This window comes from Mesocricetus auratus, unplaced genomic scaffold, assembly GCF_017639785.1.
Source record: "Mesocricetus auratus isolate SY011 unplaced genomic scaffold, BCM_Maur_2.0 Super-Scaffold_100021, whole genome shotgun sequence".
NCBI classification, from domain to species: Eukaryota; Metazoa; Chordata; class Mammalia; order Rodentia; family Cricetidae; genus Mesocricetus; species Mesocricetus auratus.
The window spans coordinates 35,968,881-35,991,589 of record NW_024429202.1 but is presented as its reverse complement, the minus strand read 5'-3'; the positions used below and the strand labels follow the sequence as shown (position 1 = coordinate 35,991,589).

General features: G+C 40.2%; 1 long non-coding RNA gene across 1 annotated transcript; it reads right to left on the bottom strand.

Annotated features, from left to right (window-relative positions):
• Positions 1-3,560: 3,560 nt before the first annotated feature.
• Positions 3,561-21,923, bottom strand: LOC121133328. Its single transcript, XR_005870164.1, has 2 exons — positions 21,800-21,923; positions 3,561-3,805 (listed from the first exon to the last, which is right to left on the bottom strand). It is a non-coding gene; the product is annotated as an uncharacterized LOC121133328 (long non-coding RNA).
• Between the last annotated feature and the right edge of the window lie 786 nt (positions 21,924-22,709).

Here is a 22,709-nt window from a genome sequence, read left to right as displayed (position 1 = left end):
GACATCTAGGAGGGTTCCATAGCTTAGTAACTATGAGCACAGCAGTGATTAAAATGGGTCTGCAATTGTCCGTGGGGGTCTTCTGATATATTTTTAGACACATACCCAGGAGATGTATATATAGGTACAAGGTAGTGACAGTTTTTTTTAAGTTTTTTTTTCAGTTTAAATTTAGATTAGAAACAAGGTTGCTTCACAAGTCAGTTCCAGGTCCCTCTCCCTTTCCCTCCCCCTCCTCCCGTGCCCTCCACCCAACTTCCCCATTATCCCCTCATTTCCCCAGGGAGGGTGAGGCCCTCCATGGGGGTATCCATAGTCTGTCATTTCGTCCAGGGCAGGGGTAGTGACAGTTTTTATCTTTTCGGTTTTTCAAGTTTGCTTTTGGTTTTTGGTTTTGTTTTGTTTTGTTTGGGTTATTGTTGTATTGTTGTTGTTTTGTTTTGTGACAGGGTTTCTCTGGGTAGCTTTGTAAACTAGGCTGGCCTTGAACTCACAGAGATCCACCTTCCTCTGCCTTCACAGGGCAGGGATTAAAGGCCTGCACCACCACTACTTGGCTTTCCAACTTTCAGTTTTTTTTATTTGGCTGTTTGTGTTTTTTTTTTTTTTTGTTTTTGTTTTTTGGCTTGGTTGGTTTTTTGAAGAACACTGCTTTCCATACTGGCTGCACAAATTACATACCCACCACAATGCATGACTGTTCATCTTTTCCCACAGAGCCACTAGCATTTGCTGTCTTGAAGATTCTTTTCTTATATGTATTTATTCTATTTTATGTGTATGTATGTATGTATGTATGTATGTGTACCACATATATGCTAGGAGCCTGTAGAGGCCAATAAAGGACTTTGGATCCACTGTAACTGGAGTCAGTGGTGGGACCTGAACCTGGGTCTCCTAAGAATACCTGAGAATGGGTATTCTTAACTGCTGAGCTATCTCTCCAGTCCCTTCATATGGTTTCTTGATGACAGCCAGTCTGACTAGGGTAAGATGGAAAGTTAATGTGACATATAGTGTTTTGGTTTTTTTCCCAAATGGCTAAGGGTATTGAACATTTTTTCTTATGTTTATTTGGCCATCTTACTTTTTTCTTCTGCTAATTTTCTATTCAATTCATTTACATATTTATTAATTGGATGAATTGAGTTTCTGGTGTTCAAATTTTGAAGTTCTTTATAGATTTTAGGCATTCATCTTCCTGGAGGATACAGTTGCCCATTGGTATTTCTCAGTCTGTTGGCAGTCTCTTTGCTCTGCTGATACTTCTGTGCAGAAAATTCTTGGCTTCATGTAGTCCTACCTGTCCATTCTTACTGTCATTGCCTGTGCTGGAGTATTCTATGCAGACATTGCTGTCTATATTCATACATTAGGCCATTATCTCTGTTGGTCTCCAACTGCAGTTTTGGGGCAGGTCTTACCAAGTTCAAACACTGAGTGACAGGAAATGCTTGATGAGGTCCAACAGCAGTGACATGTGCATGACAGTAACACAGATGTCCTCAAAGAAAGAACTGTAGTGTTACTATTAGAATCTAGGAAGCCCCCCTCCCATTCAAGGATGCAAAATTTGTTTGTATATTCATCTATTTACTTGGGCATACATTTACCAGGCAGCAGAATGAACGATTAACATTGGCATCAATAATAAAGACACATTAAATGTTAAATGCAGACTAATGAAGAAAATGGCAAAGAAGGAAAGCATCTACCTCCCCCACCCTGGAAGACCAAAGGTCCTATCATTAACAGAGATTTACCCAGTGCCCCAGATAGTTTAATGCCAATTTGACACAAGCTAGTCATCTGAAAGGAGTGAACCTCAATTGAGAAAATACCTCCATAAGATCACACTGAAGGCAAGTCTGCAGGGCATTTTCTTAATAGTGACTGATGGGGGAGGGCCCCGTTCATTATGGGTGGTGTCATCCCTGGGTTGGTGGTCCTGGGTTCTATAAGAAAGCAGTCTGAGCAAGCCAGAGGAGCAGGCCAGTAAGCAGTACTCCTCATGTCAACTCCTGCCTCCAGATTCCTGCCCTGCTTGAGTTCCTGTCCTGGCTTCCTTGGATGATGAGCAACAATATGGAAGCATAACCCAAATAAACCCTCTTCCCAGACTGCTTTCAGCCACGGTGTTTCATCACAGCAACAATAACCCTAACAAAGACACCTGGCAGTACTTAACCAGAGTTTCTTGTTTGTGAAGTTCCATGTTTACTCAGCCCTAAGGAATACTCTGCTCCTTCAAAGGAGGGTCACCTCACCTGGTGACCAAATGAGAATCTATCTCATCGGGTGCCCAAGTCTCTGGTTAGACTCTAGGATGTTATGTCTTGGACTGTGTTTCTCCACTTTACCATGGAAACTTCCTAGTGTGTTCATCCCTCTGCTTGACCTTGACCCTATTTGTGCACACACAGTGCAAATACTTCTGTTTCTTCCTTTTAGGAAAAATTTCATAGCTCATGATTCAGCCAGAAGCTACCAGGTCTCCATCGTGCTGTGGTTTCTATAGGGATTGTTTTACACACCAGAACACCAGTGTCACAAAAGTGTGCATTTTCATTAATATGGCTACTTTTTGCCATACTAATAGAGACATCCCTCACTAGCATAGAACTGATGGCTGCCCAGGTGAGACCCACTGTGTTGCTCTGTGCCTTCGGGTGGGAGGGGGGCACAATGGCAACAAATAAGGCAAAATGTGGGAATGGTGTACACAGGAATAAAACAGGGAATCAAGGATAGCAACATGCTGATGCCAGGACCTGCACAATGGCTTGAACTAGCTTCACAAAGCAGGAGAGCAAACTATAATGCACTGGGAGTCAGGAACTTACAGATCTGAAGACTGAGAGTCTAAGATTAGAGTGTCCACAGGTATACTGTCGTCTTCTCGCTGCATCCTTCAGTGATGCTTGTCCTCGGCAGGTATACTGTCTTCTCCCTGCATCCTTCAGTGATGCTTGTCCTCAGCAGGTATACCGTCTTCTCGCTGCATCCTTCAGTGATGCTTGTCCTCGGCAGGTATATCGTCTTCTCCTTGCACGTTCTGCCATGTTTGCCCCTGTTTTAGCTGCTTCTTCTTAAAAGGACACCAGTCACATTGGATTGGAGCACAGAGCAGTAACTTCATTTAATGTTATCTCTTTAACTGGTTACACAGGCAGCTAAGTGATCATCCTACTTGCCTAAGCATCTTCCTGTATGTGGATGGTGAAAAAGAAACCACCTACCATTGTAGCTGGAGGTCATAGTGCCTTAATTTATACTGGAAGCTCAACAGTAACACTCAACTCACTTTCCAGCTTCCAGCATCAGAAGAATGGGAAGATATCCGCAAAAAGGAACCACTGGAGGGGGGCTGGACAAACACATGATGGAAATCTATCCACAGTGACCACTAAGGTGTATCCAGGTGGTTGAATCCGGGAGGAAGCAGAATAGACTGGGACAACTTCAGCTCTCTCCCATCTCAACATGTAAACGAACCCAGAGCAATCCCAAGGAATCAGGTGCAACAGCTTTTAGCAAAAATCATTTGGACACAGTTAGGATCCAATTAGTATCTAGAGCAATTTACAAGAAGAAAATTGGCACTTATGAATTAGTACATTGCAGCATCCCATGCTGCTATTTTAAGACCATGGAAAATTTAAATTGCTGTGAAGAGAGAAGAGACGGGGTAGGGGGAGCAGGAAGAGTCATCTAAACAATCTCAGCAGACTGCCCATGTGACCACCGATTTCCAACATCTGCACACAGTAGACAGAAAAAGAGCTGCCTCAATCTGTTCTCAATTCTGCAATAAAGAGAGGGGAAAATGGAATTTTAGTTGTTATTCTTGTTTTCCATGTAAATCATCCCATGAACTAATTACACTGGACATATCCCAGATCTGCAGTCTGAGAAATATATGGAAGACACAGGGAGTCAGAGCTTGAATGTTACTCTCATCCTCAGCTTGAAGTGACCTTGAGAAAGCCAAGCTTTCCACTGTGTCTGGCTATGCTATTAATTGAAGATGACAGTTTAATCTATCTCTCAGGAGAGCCAAGAGGAAAGAAGCAGTCAAAATATCCTGATGCTATTGCCTATGACATCTACAACGTCGAAGGCAATAAGAGTCATGTGTTATTGGGATATTCACTACTTTTTTAATAAGGGAGATTGGTAAACAATGAAATATAGCATTCTATTGTCAAGGACTTTGGAGAGTTGTAGCATTTACTTGGTACCAACATTGCCATCTGGTTTGGTTTAGATGAAATACATAGAAAGCACATGCTTGACACTGGGGTCTACAAGGTGTCAGACAGGATCTCTGGTCCTATCAGACTACAGATGTCACACTCAAACTGTACCTTCAGCAGAATTTAATACAGTATCACATGGAGAGTTAATAAGCAATTGAGCAAGATGCATGCTTTCATTTCTGTCTATTCCAAACTATGGGTGTAATGTAACCAGTTGTTTAAGTTCCTGTTGCCTTGGTGTCCCTGCTAGGGGCTAACGGAAATCAGTGGATATTAAAGAGATGAGAAAGTGCTCAAGGATTTCATCCTTCTACGGTCACCTCAGGTTGGACCACGACCCCTCCTGGATCACAGCCTCTCTCAGGTGGTCCCTGTAGTCGTTAGCATTAATTGTCAATTTGACACACCTATAGTCTCAAAGAGAGACTGCTTACGTTGGGTTGGCATGTGTGGGAAACACTGAGGAACAACTCGGTTCTTAAGGGAACTTCTGGCTTTGGAAAGAAAAGAGGATGGGTAGTTTTAAAAACATGCAGGACAAGTACCAAAGAAAATGTCCAGCATGGCAGGGACATCAAGGCAGCAGGAACTTAAAATAGCTGGTCACATTATACCCATAGTTTGCAACAGACAAAAATGAATGAATGGGTGCTTGCTCAGTTGCTTATGCTCAGCTCTCCTTCTCCAACACAATTCAGGAATCTATGTTTAGGCAATGGTGCCACCTACCCTGGGTTAGGTCTTCCCATATCAATTGACTTAATTAAGAAGACCCTCAACATACACACCCATCCAAGGCCAACCCAATGTAGGCTGCTTTGCTTCTCTGATCTTTCAGCTTGAATCCCAGTATCTGTCTCTGGGTTTTCATTATTCCTGTGACACGGCTCCACATTGGTTCTCTGCTAAAAGTCATGGCATAGTCTCGCTTAGGAACAAAGATTTGTAAAGGGATGCTTTAATAGTACTTTTTGGGGGGTTTTTGCCTTTAGGCAGTGGATGAGGGAATTTTCTGGGAGTTGTCTGGAGAAAAGCCTTCAATGACTCGTGGAGAGTTAAGATGTATCAAGTAGGCCATGAGCCAAGTAAAATGATCAAAAATGTCCATTTTAGAGTTCCAACATAGTATGTGGATTCTGTCATAAATTTATTACACATCCTCTTTTTTAAGGATTTTATGTTATCAGATTATACATTTCACCCCAGAAAACCAGCTCGTCCATCTCTATTACCCAATGACGAGGTTCCTGGGATCTATGCTCTGATAAGGTAAAGCTAGAAACCACAGGTATTTTGTAAGCAACCGAAGCCTGTGTCTTTTCCCTGAAAATTGGATTTCTGGCGAAATTTCTATAAGTTGTAGGTTGATGACCTAGAAGAGAAGAAAATCCCAAGCAATCATTAATTGTGCTAGAATTGTTTCTAATGTTTATTTATATACATATGCATTTGGGGGGACACACATGTGCAAGTCAGAGGAAAACTTGGGAGTCACTTTTCTTCTTTTACCATGTAGATTCCTGGGATAAATCTAAGGTTATCAAGTTTGACTAGAATTCTTGCTCCATTTCTAGCAAAGGCTTTAATAGGTTTCCTGGGTGAACGTTTTTCCCCCTCATTGTGTCCCCATGATTTACCCTGCACACTCCAACCCCTTCTTCATACATAAACAACAGCAAGGGGGCATGAAGAAATCAAATTGCATGGCACACCCAATGGGCTAAAGTATGTCCTTCGGAAGGTCAAGGTAATACTACAATATATTTCCTGTAAACATCTTATCTGACTGTCATTTATGAGGTTGGAGTTGGGCAATAACTCATTCCAAAAATAGGGTGAGTGTTGTGATGAGATGAGCAAAAGAGGTTGGCTTCATAGATAAAAACAAAATACAGTAGAAGCAGAAAGGTTGATTGTTTCAAATCACTTTATAGAGTTAAAAGTGAAGAGCGCTTCTGTATTGTGCTAATTCACTTTGGCATATCAGTCTCTGTCTTTGTCTCTCTCTCTGTGTCTCTCTCTGTGTCTCTCTCTCTCTGTCTGTTCTCTCTGTTTGTTCTCTCTCTCTCTCTCTCTCTCTCTCTCTCTCTCTCTCTCTCTCTCTCTCTCTTTCTCTCTCTCTCCTCAAAGAAAGCTGACTGGTTTCAGAGTTCAGCTTGATTTTGTGGGTTGTATGCTCTGTGGTACCCTCAGGCAGGAGATGCTTCCAGAACCAGAGCCACCCATAGCCAGTTCTCAGCAAAAAGCATCTGAGAGCCAAATGGGCAGCTAGCTGCTTCACACTAACTGTGAGAGATCTGAGTTGGGAGGCTGGACCCCCTTTCTAGAGCTCTTTTCCTTTGCAGAGTCATACTTTGCTATGGCCTAAAACTTTACTTCCAAAGAAGCAAGAGCCTAGACATCTTCCAGTGAGCGGCAAGCTGCATGTGACCCTTGCCAACAGACTGCCTTGATGCTAACCCTCTGGGTGGTGGAGCTCTGGTCTTCCGGAAGTTCATAGAGTGGGTTTTCATTTTCTTCAGTTAACATAGCAGCCCTCCAAACTCTTTCCTGTCCTGTGGCAGCTAATGTAAGCTCAGCACTTCTTCTCCTCCTCAACCAACTGAAAGCTAAGCCTTTCATTCCTGTGGAGGGTGGAATGGGAAATTACTCCTTTAAATTTCACCAGTAGACAGTGTCAAGAAATTGGTTTTTATTTCCAGAAGGGAATATACATTATTTAAAATTTACTTAGTATCAAATCATTCCAAAATGAGTAGACACATTCTTTTATATTTTAAAATTCATTGTGTTATTCTAAAAGTTTCCCATTACTTGTTTCTTTCTTTCTTCCTTCCTTCCTTCCTTCCTTTCTTTCTTTCTTTATTACTTTTCCTTTCTTCTTCGTTGGAAACTATACGTTTTTCTGAACTGCCAGACTTGGCCTTTGAGTTATACTAAATATATTTTAGGGACAGATTTTGCCTTCATATGAATTTAATTATTTTCTTTCTCACTCCCAGGGTCAATTCCTTGATAATCACTTTATTTCATAAACATGTATGAAAAAAATTGGGAAGTGAATTCACTTAGTTTTTTTTTCTCCTTAGTATTTGCCCTTTTTCTTATATTCTCACTATGACTTTCTTTTCCTCTGAAACTTAGTCTCTATTCAGTCCCATTCTACAATCATGTAGTCACAGTTACTTTGGTTTAAAGTCTATATTATGGCCACCTTTGGAGTCTTTGGGGAATTTGTTCAAGGACTTCCTAGCAAACCAAAGTCAGCAGATGCTCAAGTCCCTATGAGACAATGGCATAGAATTTGCATAAAATCAGCTGCATCCTCCCATATACTTGAAATCATCTCTAGATGACTTACAGCACCCAATACAATGTAAATGCCATGCAAATTGTTACAGTGTGTTATTTAAAGAATAGAGACAAAAGAAAGATCTGTGCATGTTCTGTAGAGATGCAATTTTTTTCCTCTTGTTATGAGTAGGATATTTTCTGTCAGCAATTACTGGACTCCTTAGGTAGAGGACCTAGAAATACAGAGAAAAAAATCACGCTTGCTCCATCTCGTAAAATGCTTTGGATACAGTGGTGTGACAGTGGTTGCCAATGGACTCTTCACCTATGTACAGACTACTTGCATAGCAGCCATCCTGTGGTGATCTCACACCGTGCTACCCGAGGAAGTGTGTATTTCCTGCACCTGACCTCTGTCTAGGAGGCCAGGTGGCCACCTAGGCAAACTAGGCCTAAGATACTTTCCTTGTCCTCGGACCCCACACAACTGTTACATTAAAGAGTTTGTGGTTCCTTAATGAATATCCATGCTTATGATCTTCCCACTACCAAAATTGAAAAACACTACCAAAATGGGTAAATGAGATGTAACGTTCTTTTTCTCTAAAGGGACACTGATAATTGCCCTCCTGAATAAATACAAAGAAAACATGTGTCAATGTGGGGGCCTTCACTATGAGGGCTCAGCTTCCCATGGCCTCCACAGCACTCTTTAATTTTTTATTATTTTATTCTTAGACAATTTCATGCATGTATGCAGTGAGTTTAGGGCATTTTTTTCTCACACACAATCCATTACCCTGGCTAGTTCTCCTCTCTAACCCAATGGACTCTTTTTCTTCCAATCAAACTCTGTCCTACTTTGGTGTTTTCTTTCATGTTTCAGTCATTGATATTAATTGTGGCTGCTTGCATGAGCAAGAGTGGGAAACAATTTACCAGAACATGGGCAACTGATGAGTGGCTACACCACTGAAGAAAATGGTACCCCTTCCTTTAATACCCATCAACCAAGCCCTAAGTGAGGGATGAGACCTTATGAGCCCCTCTGCCATGAATGATAAAATGTAAAGCCCAGTCTTGAGCACATCTTTTGCAGCTAGCCACAGCTCCTGTAAGGTCATTCATGAGTGCAATGGCCACGCCATGCCTGAAAGACACGTTCCATAGCACACCTATGGGATCTTGAACGCTTGCACTTTTTTTGCCCTCTTTTTCAAGATGCTTCCTGAGCTTTCGGGGGAGGAGGTTTTATCTGTCCATTGGGGCCATGATCTCTTTCCCATAATTTGAGAAATTGTGAATCTCTGTATTAAGTGATGTCTATTGCATGAAGAAGTCCCTCTGACATAAGCTGAGGGCAATAGCACTCTACAGGAATAAATGTTATGTATTTTGAAGTTTGACACCATGTCTATTTAATATAGTAACAATAGGAGGTTCATTCTACCCTAAAGTCTATGACCTTTGTAGCCACAGGCTCTTGACTAGGTTTATAGTACCAGATATGAGTTCCCTGCTGTAGAGGGGGATTCAAATCCCACTGGAAAGTAATTGGGTACCCCTATATTATTCATGCCACTATGGTATCAGTAGACATATATTGCCAATTATATAAATTGGAATTTGTGGTATCCACAGCTTACTATGACCATTCATTACTCTTAATAAGGACAAGGGAAAACCCAGCTTTATTTACCTCTTATCTGTCTAGGATAAAATCCTAAACTTCCAGCTGGTTAGTGTGGCTTTGATCCCAGCACTTGGGAGGCAGAAGCAAATAGAACTCTAAATTCGAGGCCAGCCTAATCTACAGAGTGAGTTCGAGGACAGTCAGGGCTACACACAAAGAAACCTTTCTTGGAAATCAAGAAGAAGGAGGAAGGGGAAGAGACGGAGTAGGAGGAGGAGGAATGAAGGAAGGAAGGAAGGAAGGAAGGAAAGAAAGAAAGAAAGGATGAAAGAAAGAGACAATGACAAAAAATCCTCTCAATTTCCAGTTTTTAAAACGAAGCCCCCGTCCTAGTTTTATTTCTGTCTCCTTTTTTCAATTATTTGGCCCATAAGCTATAGAACAAAGCTTAGCCTGGGTATTATATGAGTACATTTCTAAGGTTTGTAATCCCCAAAAGTTTTCTGTGTGTGGAAAATAGGCAAAGGTGTCTCCAAAGATACTTCTAATCTCCAAACCTACCTGAAAATACATCACTCTTCAACGCAAAAGGGGCTTTGCAACTAAATTAATGGCTTGAGATTTCCTGTGGTTACCTGTAGACACCAGTGTAGCCACAAATGTAGAAAGAGCGGCAAGAAAAAGTAAAAAGAGGAAGCATGAGACAGAAACAGAGGTCAAAGTGATGCATCCATGAACCAAGATGTGTTAGCTAATCTTGGTTTCACCTAGAATCAACTCAAACCTAAACAGCTGGGCACACCTGCGAGGTGTTTTCTTGATTGGATCATTTGAGATGAGATGACTACGCTAAATCTAGAGCACTTGAGTTCAGAAGACCCAGCCTCTATCTTGGGCCCACTTTCTAGTGGCAGCCTATATAGAAAGAGACTGAAGAAGAAAAGCCTTTGCTTTTTCTTTCATTCCCTCACTCTCGCTGGCAAGTTCATCTGTGCTGATGCTAAAGCATTTGATGTCACTAGAACCTACTTCTTCAGGATTCCAACCAGAAGTGTGGACAGTTCCTACAGCTTGGAAGAGAAGAATCCCTTGAGCCTTTGGTGGCAATGCAGCTCAGCCAGATCTTAACTTGGATTCAGGAAGCGATGTCTTGGCTTTTGACCTCCAGAACTGTAAGGTTGTAATCCTGAGTTGTTTTATGGACCAGGTTTGTAGAGACTCATTACAGTAACCACAGCATATCAATGGGTGTCCTTCTGTCCTTACTGTCTGGCTTCACCTCAGACTGTGCGTCACTTGAGAAATGCCTGCCACTTCTTAATATCATTTCCTCTATTTTCATGCATGCATTTCACTAAGAACCTGTATGTTCTGACATATCCTGTGCTGGCCTGCCCACAGTGGGACACCCACTCCAACATGGCCATATCTCCTAGACCTTCCCAAATAGTTCCACCAACTAGAGACCAAGTACTCAAACATATGAGCCTATGAGGGCTCTTCTAATTCAAATCACCCTGATGTGTCTCTCTTTCCAAAATTGTTCTGTCCTCTCAAAATTAACCTAAATTTTTTTATTTGACATGACAGAAATTTACCCCTCATCTTATGTCCCACTTTCCTTATTCATGCCACTGGCTTGATGCACATGGTGGAGAGAATGAAATCATACATTTCTGGGTCTCTTCACACAAGGTGTCCGTTCCATCATTGGAAACTCAACTTTAATGATTTCTTCAATGACCCATCCCCAAATACCACCACTAAGGTTGTAAATTATGAGTGAAGAGGGGAGCAACTAATCTATAACACACATAGTCAACCACTTCTCCAGGCACCCTTAGAGGTTCACAACAGAATGGTTCAAAAAGCAAGATAGAAAGCAGCTGCTCAGTAATGTAATAGACAGAACCTTGGCATCACAGAAAACAAAAACTGGGCAGAATGCGTGTGTGCAAGTGTGTGTGTGGGGGCATCCATGTATACACACAAATAGTTGTTTATTGGTCTAGTTAGTATAATACATTTTAAGGACAGCTTTGCACCCACTGCAAAACTAGGTTTACATTTCCGACACCCTAGCTGCCCCACCCATACATAACATCTCCCACTACCAATATTCCCTAGCAGTGCAGCAAATGTGTCATAATAAATGAATCTACATTAATATCTCATTATATATTGAAGTCCACTGTCTGCATTAGTGCTCACTTTCTTTGTGGCACATTCCATGGGTCTTGACAAATGCAGCTCTCAGCGGTTGGGCCTCATAGAAAGTGGTTTCCTTACCCTTAAAGCCTGTCACTCCACTTATTCATCTCTCCCTCTCCTCAGTTCCTAGCAACCACTTATCTCTGTCTTTTGTCCATTTGCCTTTTGCACAGTGCTTTGTAGTTGGAACCACGCTGTATAGAGCCACGTTGGGCATCTCTCTGTTATCAACGTGCTTTTAAGCTTTCCTCCTGTCTTCTCATAGTTTGAAAGCCCATTTCTTTTTAGCACTAAAAATCACTTCATCCTCTGGATGCAACCGGAGTGTATCCATTCAGTTGCTGAAGGGCATTCCGAATGACTGTAAGCTTGACTGTCACTGTCTTTATGTGGGTGTGAACACAACTGCTATAAATACCCACACACAGGTTTTCATGAGGCCTTAAGTTTTTAGCTCATTTGGGCAAACAGCAAAGAGCACAATTGTAGTTGGACTTTCTTTGGACCACCAGCTCCCACATAATTACACTGAGAGTTCTTATTAAGTATGAAAGCTTAACCTTACCTTGGGCTGGTTCCCAACTAGCCCTTATAAATTAAATTAACTCGTCTATATTAGTCTATGTTCTTCCATGTGGCCCATTAGCTCTACTCCACACTGTACATCCAACTTCCTCCACACCCCATTGGCGTTCCCCTGAGTTCCTCTTTCTCCCCAGAAGTCCCACCTATCCTCTTCTGCCTAACTGTTAGCCATTCATCTGTTTATTAAACTAATCAGAAGGTGTCTTAGGCAGGTGAAGTGAAACAGAGACATCTTCACCCAGTGTGATCAAATATCCCACAACATGCAGTCATAGGTTAGTTGGGCATTTGTTGAACACTATAAGAAACTGTCCAACTGTTCTATAATGTGATGTTCTGTTACAACTTCACATCATTTATGGCTGGATGCTCTTGTGGCTCCAAATGCTCACCAGAATTTTGATATTTACAGTGAATCTAATTTTGACCATTCTGATAGGTGGGTAGTCACAATATATTATTATTAGCTATAAGCCCGATGTTACAGGTGGTAGTGAACATATCTTCTTCTGCTTATTTGATCTCCGCATATCTGCTTTAGTAAAGTCTTTGACAGGGTTCTTGACCAGGTTATTTACTTCTATATTGTGACCTGTCTCCTCATTTTTCTGAGACAGACCTCTTTTTAACAATAACTTAAAAGTAAAATAGTAAATTAGAATACATGAGCCTATTATTTTTGTACCTACGCATGAGGTGATAAGTGTTAATTTATGTGAATCCATTATGATGCCTTCCGATCTCCACAGGTTCTCTTCTAACCATCCTCTGTGTTCATTTACATTGACCCTCTGTCCATGAGCAATAGGAAGTTCATGAAGGCAGAGCCTCAGTGGTACCTGAGGAGGCCAGCTGACATAAGAAGGGGATGCCAATTGTCTGGGAACCAGATTCCTTCAAACTATTGGATTTCTTCTTTTCAACCACAACAGAAACATAGAACAAAACAGGTTTTTCTTTCCATTTTATGAGAAGGAACATAGAATCACAATAAAGCCTGAATGAAATCATCCAACACCAGGAAGTTCTTTGAGTGAGAAAAAAAAGACAATTATGATCTAGTTCAGAATTTTCTGGAAAATAGCAAAGCACAAGGAAAGTAACTATTAAAATTGTAAGTACCATTTAAAAATTCCAGCAAGGGTTCAATTCTTTGTTTTGGGCTTGAAGTCTCAAACAAAATATTCCTTAGGTGTGGTGATGGCAAAGTGTGATGGAAAAAGAATAAATATGGGTAATTAGGAGAATGTTGAGAACCACCGGTACTGAGAATCACTGGTGCTAAGCTCCACCTTTGGTACTCCTTGACTCTCAGAGAGACCCTGCGATAATTTTCTCAGCTTTACCAATGTGAAGACACTGGGGCCCTGACACATGCTGGGTGATGACGTCACAGCAGATATTGACTATCACCAATAATGATTTCTATGACAGTGTTTGCCAACTGCACAGTCAGCAAAGACTACCCCAATATTTTTATTCTTCCTTCATATTTCTCTAATTCTTCATAATTTCTGGATTTTCTTCGCTTAAATGTATTGATGTCATATCTTCCCTCAGAAAAAACAAAACAAAACAAACAAACAAAACCAGAGAAACAACATGGACCTGAAAGACCCTTTACTGTTCCTAGCACCCTTGTCAACTCAAGAGAATAATAGAAACAGTAGAGATCATAATACTGAGAAACGGCCTGGTGGCCCTCTCTGTCATCTTCACTGGGAACAAGACCAAGTGGTATGTCCTAGACAAGTACCTTCCCCCTGCACATATGCTCAGTCTGCTGTTCTTGGAGCATTTAAGGCATTGTTTATATTGGCAACCTGCCAGAACTCTTACCTTATAATAACCTGAGCAGTAAAGTAACATGGTTTCTATACAGTTGTAACATAGTTGCCAATTCCCGAGGACCACAGAAGTCACTGTCAGTTGCTGGCCAGGAAACTAGTAAACAAGGGAATGTTGTGTAGACTTGGGTTCTCTGTGGTGGTTGGAACACTACTGACAGATCCTTCTATGACTCTTCTTAGTCCTTATTCTTCTTAGTCTTCCTGAAGAAATGTGCATTAAAAAGAGCTGTCTTCAGTACCTGGATTAATCCCTTTATCAGCACCAAAACCCACTTAATCAGGGGGAAGCTGAGATGCCTATGACCTGTTCTGGTCTTGAAAGTGTGCTGACCTGATAAATAGGAAGGAACAGATGCCCTGGGTGGTTAAGAAAGCACAACATGCCAGAGGGTAGGGAATGAATATAATACACAGGTTGCCACCCCAAGAAAATTTTAGGGTCTAGTGCTCTAGAGAATATCCAGTGCCCCTTATAATTTGAAGAGAAAGCTAGCAAACCACAAGAAAGCCCATGGAAAGAATTGGCTGAATCGACTAGATAGGAGAATTTGCTTTCACAGTAGAAGAGATACGTGATGCTAAAAGAGAGAAAAGGTGGGCTGGAGAACTAGTCCACACTTTTAGAAGGTGATTCAAATACTCTTGCTTTTGAAGAATGACTTCATCATGGATTTTCATGGGAGGCATGCATCTTCTTTATGCCTTCTTTCTCTCAGGATAGAAGGAGGAAGGATGGGCCCCTCCTCTTCCTTCTTCCTTCTTCCTTTTTGACATCCAGGATATTGATTCCAACTTTGGCCTGAGCACCTGATGTATTCTCACCCTGAATCCTGCACTTATGTCAGTTCGATATCTGAGAAAGGAATACTAGTGGAGTCCCAGTCTGCTGACCTTGACTATAAACTTTACTCTCTCCTAGTACCTTATCTTCTCCCTTTCTCAGGATGAGCTCCACCTTCTTGTTGTTTAAACACAACAACTTTCCTTTCCTGGTTGACTGACTCGGGTTCATTTTTAGCTCTTGAACCAACTCTGAGTACCACAAGTGGTCTTTGTTCTGAGCAACCATCAAAATGAAACTCTACTAGTCTTGCTTTTTATTTTAGCTACAAATACTTGAAGAAGTAATTTAATCATGTAGGGCTAATAATGGAATGAATAATTACCATACTTTTCTTTTGCTCTTGTTCAAGCAAATCAGGGTGCAACAAAGAATGGAGGAAAATAAAGAAAACTGCTAAAAATATTTCACAATTTTATATGATGTGTGTGATCCGTGCATGTAAAGTTCCTTTTCAGGGTTTTAAAAATAAATCATTCCCATTTCATTTTTTAGGTTATAAATATGTTTTTCCTTTCTGTTTTCCCTCCCTTTGAGCCTTCCATATACTCCTCCCTGTTCTCCCTTAAATCCATGGTGGCCTCTTGTTTCATTAACTGTTATGCATGCATATATGTGTATATGTATATGTTCCTAAATATACTTACTCAGTCCATATAATGTTACTTGTACGTATGTTTTCCAGGGCTGACCATTTGGCACCAGACAATTTATTGGTGTGCTCTTCTCTGGCACAGAAATTTTTATTTGAACTAAAAACAACTTAAGAAATCATTTGCAAAGATGTCACAGATACTAATGAAAACTACAATTTTAAATAGGACAGAATAATAAACTTCATTTGGAAGTTCAGACAGGAGAATATAGAAGAAGCTCCAGGTTCAACAGGAAGTACACACATGCAAATATATATATGTACACACATATAATATATTATGTACACAATACACATGCATATTATACACACATATTATATACACACATGCATTGTATACACATAGATGCATGTATATTATGTGCACATATAGAACACCAGATTTCCTTGTTCAGCTATCGATACAGAGATGACTGGATTATATACAGTGTGACACCCTTTGTCAGGATAGCATCCCCCAAGGCCTGTTCCATGGGGTCAAATGTGAAGAGTGAGAGTAAGCAAACCCTCCTGGTCCCATCACAGCAAGAGTACATGATGACAGAAGACACTGTGGAGGAACAGCACAGTCCTCTCTCTAAGTTACATCATACTTATTTCCCAGTTTGAATGAAAAATAATATTTCTTACATCCTTTTAGTGGAGTTCTAAATTTGTTCTTAGTGGCTCAAAGGAAAATCACAGAAACCATAGCTAGTCCTATCTGTGGATACACATATTCATCAGATAATGAAGTTGCTTGGGGACCACTCCATTAGTTTACAGAATCAGTTATAGAACCTAGTTAATTTAAAAAAACTTAACATAGTTACTTTGAACGTGGATGATGAAATTTAATCTTCAGTCTGAAAAATTATGTGTATTTTGTGTCTCTTCACAAACTGATTGATGATTTGTAAGCTTGTCAGTGTAGATAACAGAAGTGGATGGACAAAACCATTGACTATTTTCCAAGCTCTTTAACTTTGAGACCCATAGCTTGTCTTTTCCATTGCTGTGACAAAGCACCATGACTAAGGCAACTTATAAAAGAAAGCATTTAATTTTGGGACTCACAGAGGGTTAGAGTGCATAGCCATCATGACAGGGAACATGGCACTGAAACAGTATCTGAGGGTTCACATCTGACCCATAACCACAAGGCAAAGGGTGGGGTGTTAGAGGGGCGGGGAGAGAAGCAGGAATGACACGGGTTATAAAACTCCTAAGCCTGCCAAAGTGACACACCCCCTCTGACAAGTCACACCTCCTAATCCTTCCCAGATTGTTTCACTAACTGAAGAGCAAGCATTTAAATAGAGAAGCCTATGGGGGACATTCTCATTCAAACCATCACAACTTGAAAGCACAAAGTTTTGCATCTTTGTTCATGTTACCAAAACGCTGTTAATCTAGAGAGTGGAATCCAAGTGACCTGGTTTTGTATTGAACTATCAGGACATGTAACTACATAGTAGAATAGCTAAGACTCCCCAAAGAGCGCTGTGTATTCCCAGGGCTTGGAACGTAGGAACCTTCACTCAGCCTCTCTTTGATCTCAGCACCACTCTGCTGGAATTCTATCCTTTTCTCCTTATAATGCATTTGAGACCCTGTAAGCCCCATCAAAAAGAATCTTGAAATTGTAATAGCAAGCTAAGTAGCAAGTGATTTCTATATGTTTTTGAACAAAAATTCATTCTACATTCAAACTAAATGTGATCAGTTTGCAGCCAGTCCATAAAATTTTTCATGACATTTTTTATTCCAGCAAAGTAATATAAAGTCTTTTAAAAATAAGTTGCAGTAACTGCTCACTTACAGCCCAAATATATAATGCGAAAACATGAAGCTCATCACTCCTGTAGAATGCACTGCTGCAATTTTGGTCTGCCTGATGATACAAAATCCTGCTTTAAATGTATTAGCATGATGTCAGTTGTTATGGTAGGAAATAGATGTATTTCTCAGTTGTTAACTATGCATTTTATTAGAGAATTGTGGGAGTTAGAGCAAACACATAAAGGGTGAAGAAATGAAGATTTCTACCCCAATGACAGGAGAGTCATGCCATTAGAGCAAGTGTGAACTAAGTTGCAGACAGCTTCATAATAATGCTGAAAGTGAACATTTTAATTTAATTTATCTTTTAAAGAACAAATTACTACCATTTACAATTAGTATCTCAAATGCTAAGAAAAAAATCATCGAATCAAATTTGGCTAAGAAAATAAAAGACTTGTACACTGAACACTATAAAATATTTCCAAACAAATTAAACTCCAGTAAAGCAAAGACACCCATGTTATGGGGTTATAAGAATTAAATTAAGGCATTAAAATTGCTCAATTTATCTACATATTTCCTCTAGTAACTATTACAATTACAAAGTTGAAACAGGATCCAGAATTGCAAGAGATCTAGAGCTAAAACAATCTTGATAATGGAAGGCCAGGCTAAATGACATGTTTTTTTATTTCAAAATACAATGTAAAGTCAGAGACCATAAAACAATACTTAGCATCATTGTTATGGAAAGCAAATACTAAAAGCTGTAATGAGGTACTACATCACTTATACTAGGATGGTGTTGATAACACAAAAAGAAAGAAAAATGGAAAATAATCATTGGTGGGGGATTTCTAACCTTCACACTTAGCTGGAAGGAATTTAAAATGGGGCAGCTGTTGTGAGAAACAATTGAAGGTTTTCCAAAAATGATAATCATAGAATTACCATACAGCCTAGAAATTCTATCAGATACCACAAGCAAATGAAAACAAATATTCAAGCATAGTCACCATAGCCAAAAGCTGGAAATAATTCAGTAGGTATCCACATTGGAAATTCTAGGCTATTCGAGCTCATGGATCTGAAGAATTAATCTTACAGGATGGTCACCCTAATAAAAGCAATCTGCAGATTCAATACAACCTCAACCAAAATTCCAATGCCATTTTTTACAGAAATAAAAAATAAACAATAAAAAATTTTATATGGAAGCATTCAAGAACAAGTATAGTCAAAGCAATCCTAACAAAAGAATATCTTAAGAGGTATCATCACATCTGATTTCACATTATACTAGAGAACCATAGTCATAAAAACAACAGGGTATTGGCACAGAAACATAGGTAAGTGAAAGAGAATAGAGGACCAGATACGAATCCAATGAACTATAGTACCTGATTTTTTAAAGACACCAAAATTACAGATTGGAAGAAAGAAAGCATCTTCAGCAAACAGTATTAGGAGAACTGGATTTCAACTTGGAGAAAAATGAAACTAGATTCAATCTGTCACCTTACATAAAACTCAACTCCAAACGGGTCAATGGCTTCAACATAAGACCTGATACCCTGAAACTTGTAGAGAACACCTAGGGTGTATACTTCAACTTACAGGCACTGACCTGGGCTTCTCTCAACCTTCTTCAGATAAGTCCGTGTTTAGATGACCATCAATGGATGAATGTGTAATAAAGATGTGGTACACACAAGGGGATTATAAGAGTTATTTTAGTTTTTAAATTGTGTGTGTGTGTGTGTGTGTGTGTGTGTGTAGATATGTGCACATGATTGGCGATTTCCATGAAGTCCAGAAACATTGGAGCTAGAGTTGGAGGTGGTTGTGAGCTATCTGACATGGATCCTGAGAACTGAATTCAAGTCCTCCACAAGAATAGCAAAAAATAGCATGAGCCCTTAAGTACTGAATAATCTTTCCAGCTCCCTACAGCAGAATTTTATGCAGCTATACAGAAAAATGAAATTCACAGGTAAATGGAGGAAGTTGAAGAAAAAATATTCTGAGTGATGAAACCCAACCAAGAAATGCCACGTTTTCTCTCTTATAACTGAATGCTGGATTTGAACCTTTATGTGTATTTACATTGGAATACCTGTAGATGTCAGGATATGAGAAAGGGCCCATGAGGGCAGAGATTTCAAGGGAATGGAAATAGTAGAACACAGTGGCATGTAAAGAAGAGTAAGAGGCAGTAAGAGTCGAGTGGAGTGGATGATGGCAAGGCAGAATAAGGAAAACCGGAGAAGGGCTAGTTAACAGTGAAGACTTTTGAAAACACGTAGAAACCTACTATTAAAGAAGCTTCCTAAAATCCAAATATATGCATATGTAAAGGAGTTTGAATGGAAATACCTATAATGGGGCTAACAGTGTCCCTCCCAAATGCCATTGGCAACCATACCAAAAGGCCAGTGCTAGGAATGACTCTTTTGGAGTTGTTGATCAGTGGGATTCCACAGACCCCTGAGCATCATAGGAATTAACGTGTCTCTTGGTTACTTTCTCTTGGAACTTGATAATGAGGTCCTGTTGGTGAAAGACACCATATACCTGAGTCACAGGACATCAAGCTGATGCAGAACTGGAAGTTTCCTCTCTAGTACCTTGATTTCACAATGCTAGAAGATGCAATTCACAGTTCTATGACAGAAAAGTTATCAACAGGCTCGCCCAGCTGTGAACCCTATGAGATCCAATAGTGAAGAGCCTATCAGGGTATGTCCAATGGTGCAGTAGTCTCTGGATGTCGTGGAGGTAATCAACCACTTTCTTATTGAATTTAAACCGCACTGCACAAGATTGAACCCATTCCTGTTATTATTAACTGGGAAATAAAAGCCATAGCTAGCTGGATCATAGGACTCAGGGGAGAACGACTATTTTTCTACTAAGTAGACATAGTATTAAATTTCCCCCACAAAATCCTTATCTTTATTCGCATATATTAGTGTATTGTCATTGAACCATCAGAGAAGCTTCTTTTTGCAGTAAACAGTGATAAACAAAGACCCACATCTGATCAACACACAGAGAACACAATCCTGTGAAGTCCTCAGCCCTAAAGAAGACATTTATACCATACTCCTTCCTCCCAAGATTCAGAGATTATTGCAGAAGAATGGAAAGGAAGACTGTAAGAGTCAGAGGTGGAGGAGGACTGCTTTGAAAAACAGTCCTTTGAGATCATTACAGGGATACTGCACACACGAACTCACTGTGGCTATGACTACATGCATAAGCCTGCCAACCAGGAGAGGTGCCCACCAAGTTTCACCCATAGCTGAGAAAATGTTGGCAGCTGAGACTTGCTAGGGGAGGGGAGTCAGTTTTCTTTGGATGTGGCCCCTGATAGGCTGCCCTTGTTTCAGTGAATGGCTATATATTTATGCACAAATTAGAAACAGCAATTAGACTCAGTGGATTTTAAAAAAGAGCACATAGTTGTGGGGAGGAAAAAATGATAGGGTCGGGGAGGAGGAATTGTAGAGTATGGGGTGGATTTGATTAAAACACACTATATTCATGTGTGAAATTCTAAAACTACAAATTAAAAAGATACAATGTGCACTTTAAATAGTGAATTTTATTTTTATGAATTTTGCCTCGATTTTTTAATGAATTCATACCAATTAAAGGTATCTTTCATTTTTTTTGCCTCTTGATGATTTCACCTTAGATGCAAGTTTGATGTGTTGAATGAATCGATATACAAAAGTCTAGGGTCTCCCCAAGGAGTCTTACATGTGCCCTCTACGTGGAAACAGGGACAAAACCTTTTGCCAGGCTTCTAAGCTCTCATAAGCACCATGCAGGTCCAGTGCTGTGGACCCTGATAATAAGCCATGCTATTTTTTTCTGAAACAAAAGTAAACCTCTACTGAATTTGCTTTGACAATAGGAAAATGCCTCCATGCAGAAGTAAGTGGTAAACTCCTGCCATAATAAAACCTGTCTCCATATGCCCACAGGAAAACATTAGTGTGTCATTACACATTCTGGAAAAACTTCCTCTAGCCTCTGGTTTTAGTGCTTAGCTCCTTAACTATTACATTTCCTGTCAAGCACATTTAATATTCCTGCATACAAAGTACAAAGACCAAAAGTCAGCCATTTTCTAGCAGGAATGCAGCCTTCAGATCTCAGTGAAGATTCTACCCCTCATTGTTTGGCTTCTTCTTAAACTCCCTGCCTGCTGGTCCGGGGAAATGAAGGGGTAATAAAATGAGAGTGTGCTTTGAAGCATTTGATCCTGTTGGACGCTGGAGGGGAGGGCTGCCCAAGCCCACCCCATAATGTTGCTGCATTATTCTGTATAAACACTCCAGCATCTGAAGTGTAATCTATTCAGGATGATGGCACATTACAGTGAAACTGTAATGTGTGTGAAGAATTCGTAGGCACCTGTCACGCACGATTTAACTAAACAATTTTCCAGTCCTGTCTTTTAGAGTGGCATTTTTTAACACCTTCATAAAGCAACAACATAAAAGAAAGAACAATCTAACATCTCTTCAAAAAGACAGCCATCATCCTTCACCAAACCCCAGTAGGAGACTCGGTTTTCCTGAGTTAAGATAATGCAGAGCTATAGGGATTCCCAGAGTTCTTAAGACAATTAAGTGACTAAATGGCATAGGATATCAGTTAAATTCCTTAATCAAGAAAGAAATAAAATTTACTCACTTGATGCGGGCTTGCTCATTTATGGTACCACAGGAAGTTATTTGTTTATGTTTTGTGTTCTATCTTCCTCTGTCTCCAAATCTGAATGCCCCATTGGTAAGGTACAGTTCCTGAATAACAGATGATCCAGGTTAAGGCATTTAATGCCCCCATTAGAGAGGAGAAAGAGCAAAGGAAGATTATTAATGAGGTCACAAAGGCAGTCACAAACTGCTCCCCAAGGATACAGATTCCCACAGACAACAGACTCCAAGTCCCTAGGGAATTCAGTAAAACCAGCATAAAAGGCAGAGTTGATGAAGTGAGCAGACAGTCCTAGAATTAGGAAAACAACCCAAAAAACCTTACAATTATTTTTATGTGACATATAATAGCTTTAAGGGAAAGAATTTAGAGAATTTAAACTAATACGTAGATAATACATAATACAGAGGTTAGCAAAAATGAAGTCAGCTGGCATTACTTTCTTAAATAAATTTTTTAGACTCTTCCTTGTTAGAAACTGTGTTTCACCCACAGACTGAATACAGGTTTAACTATTTCAGAACCCACTAAGCTATTGTCATCCTGTCAAGATACAGGATGAGGAATGACCCTAGACGAAGCTCCATCCCCCTTTCTGAGGGCATCCTAGAATGATGGTGTCTCCAGGTAGACCCAAGAGGCCAAGAGATCAAGGACACCCTATTTGTTACCTGTTTCACCAGATTCAGAAAAGTGGGCAGATTTAAAAACCTTGCTTTACTATGGCCCTCAAGCTACTGCACCAAGGGTGGGGATTCTGGGAAGGAAAAGTACAGAGTCTCACTAAATGACTGATTATTCTGCCTGTGTCTTTATTGTGACTTAAGGTAGGTCTCTTTCCTAGGGGATGGTCACTTAGTCAAAGTGACTGAATCAGCTGAACTGG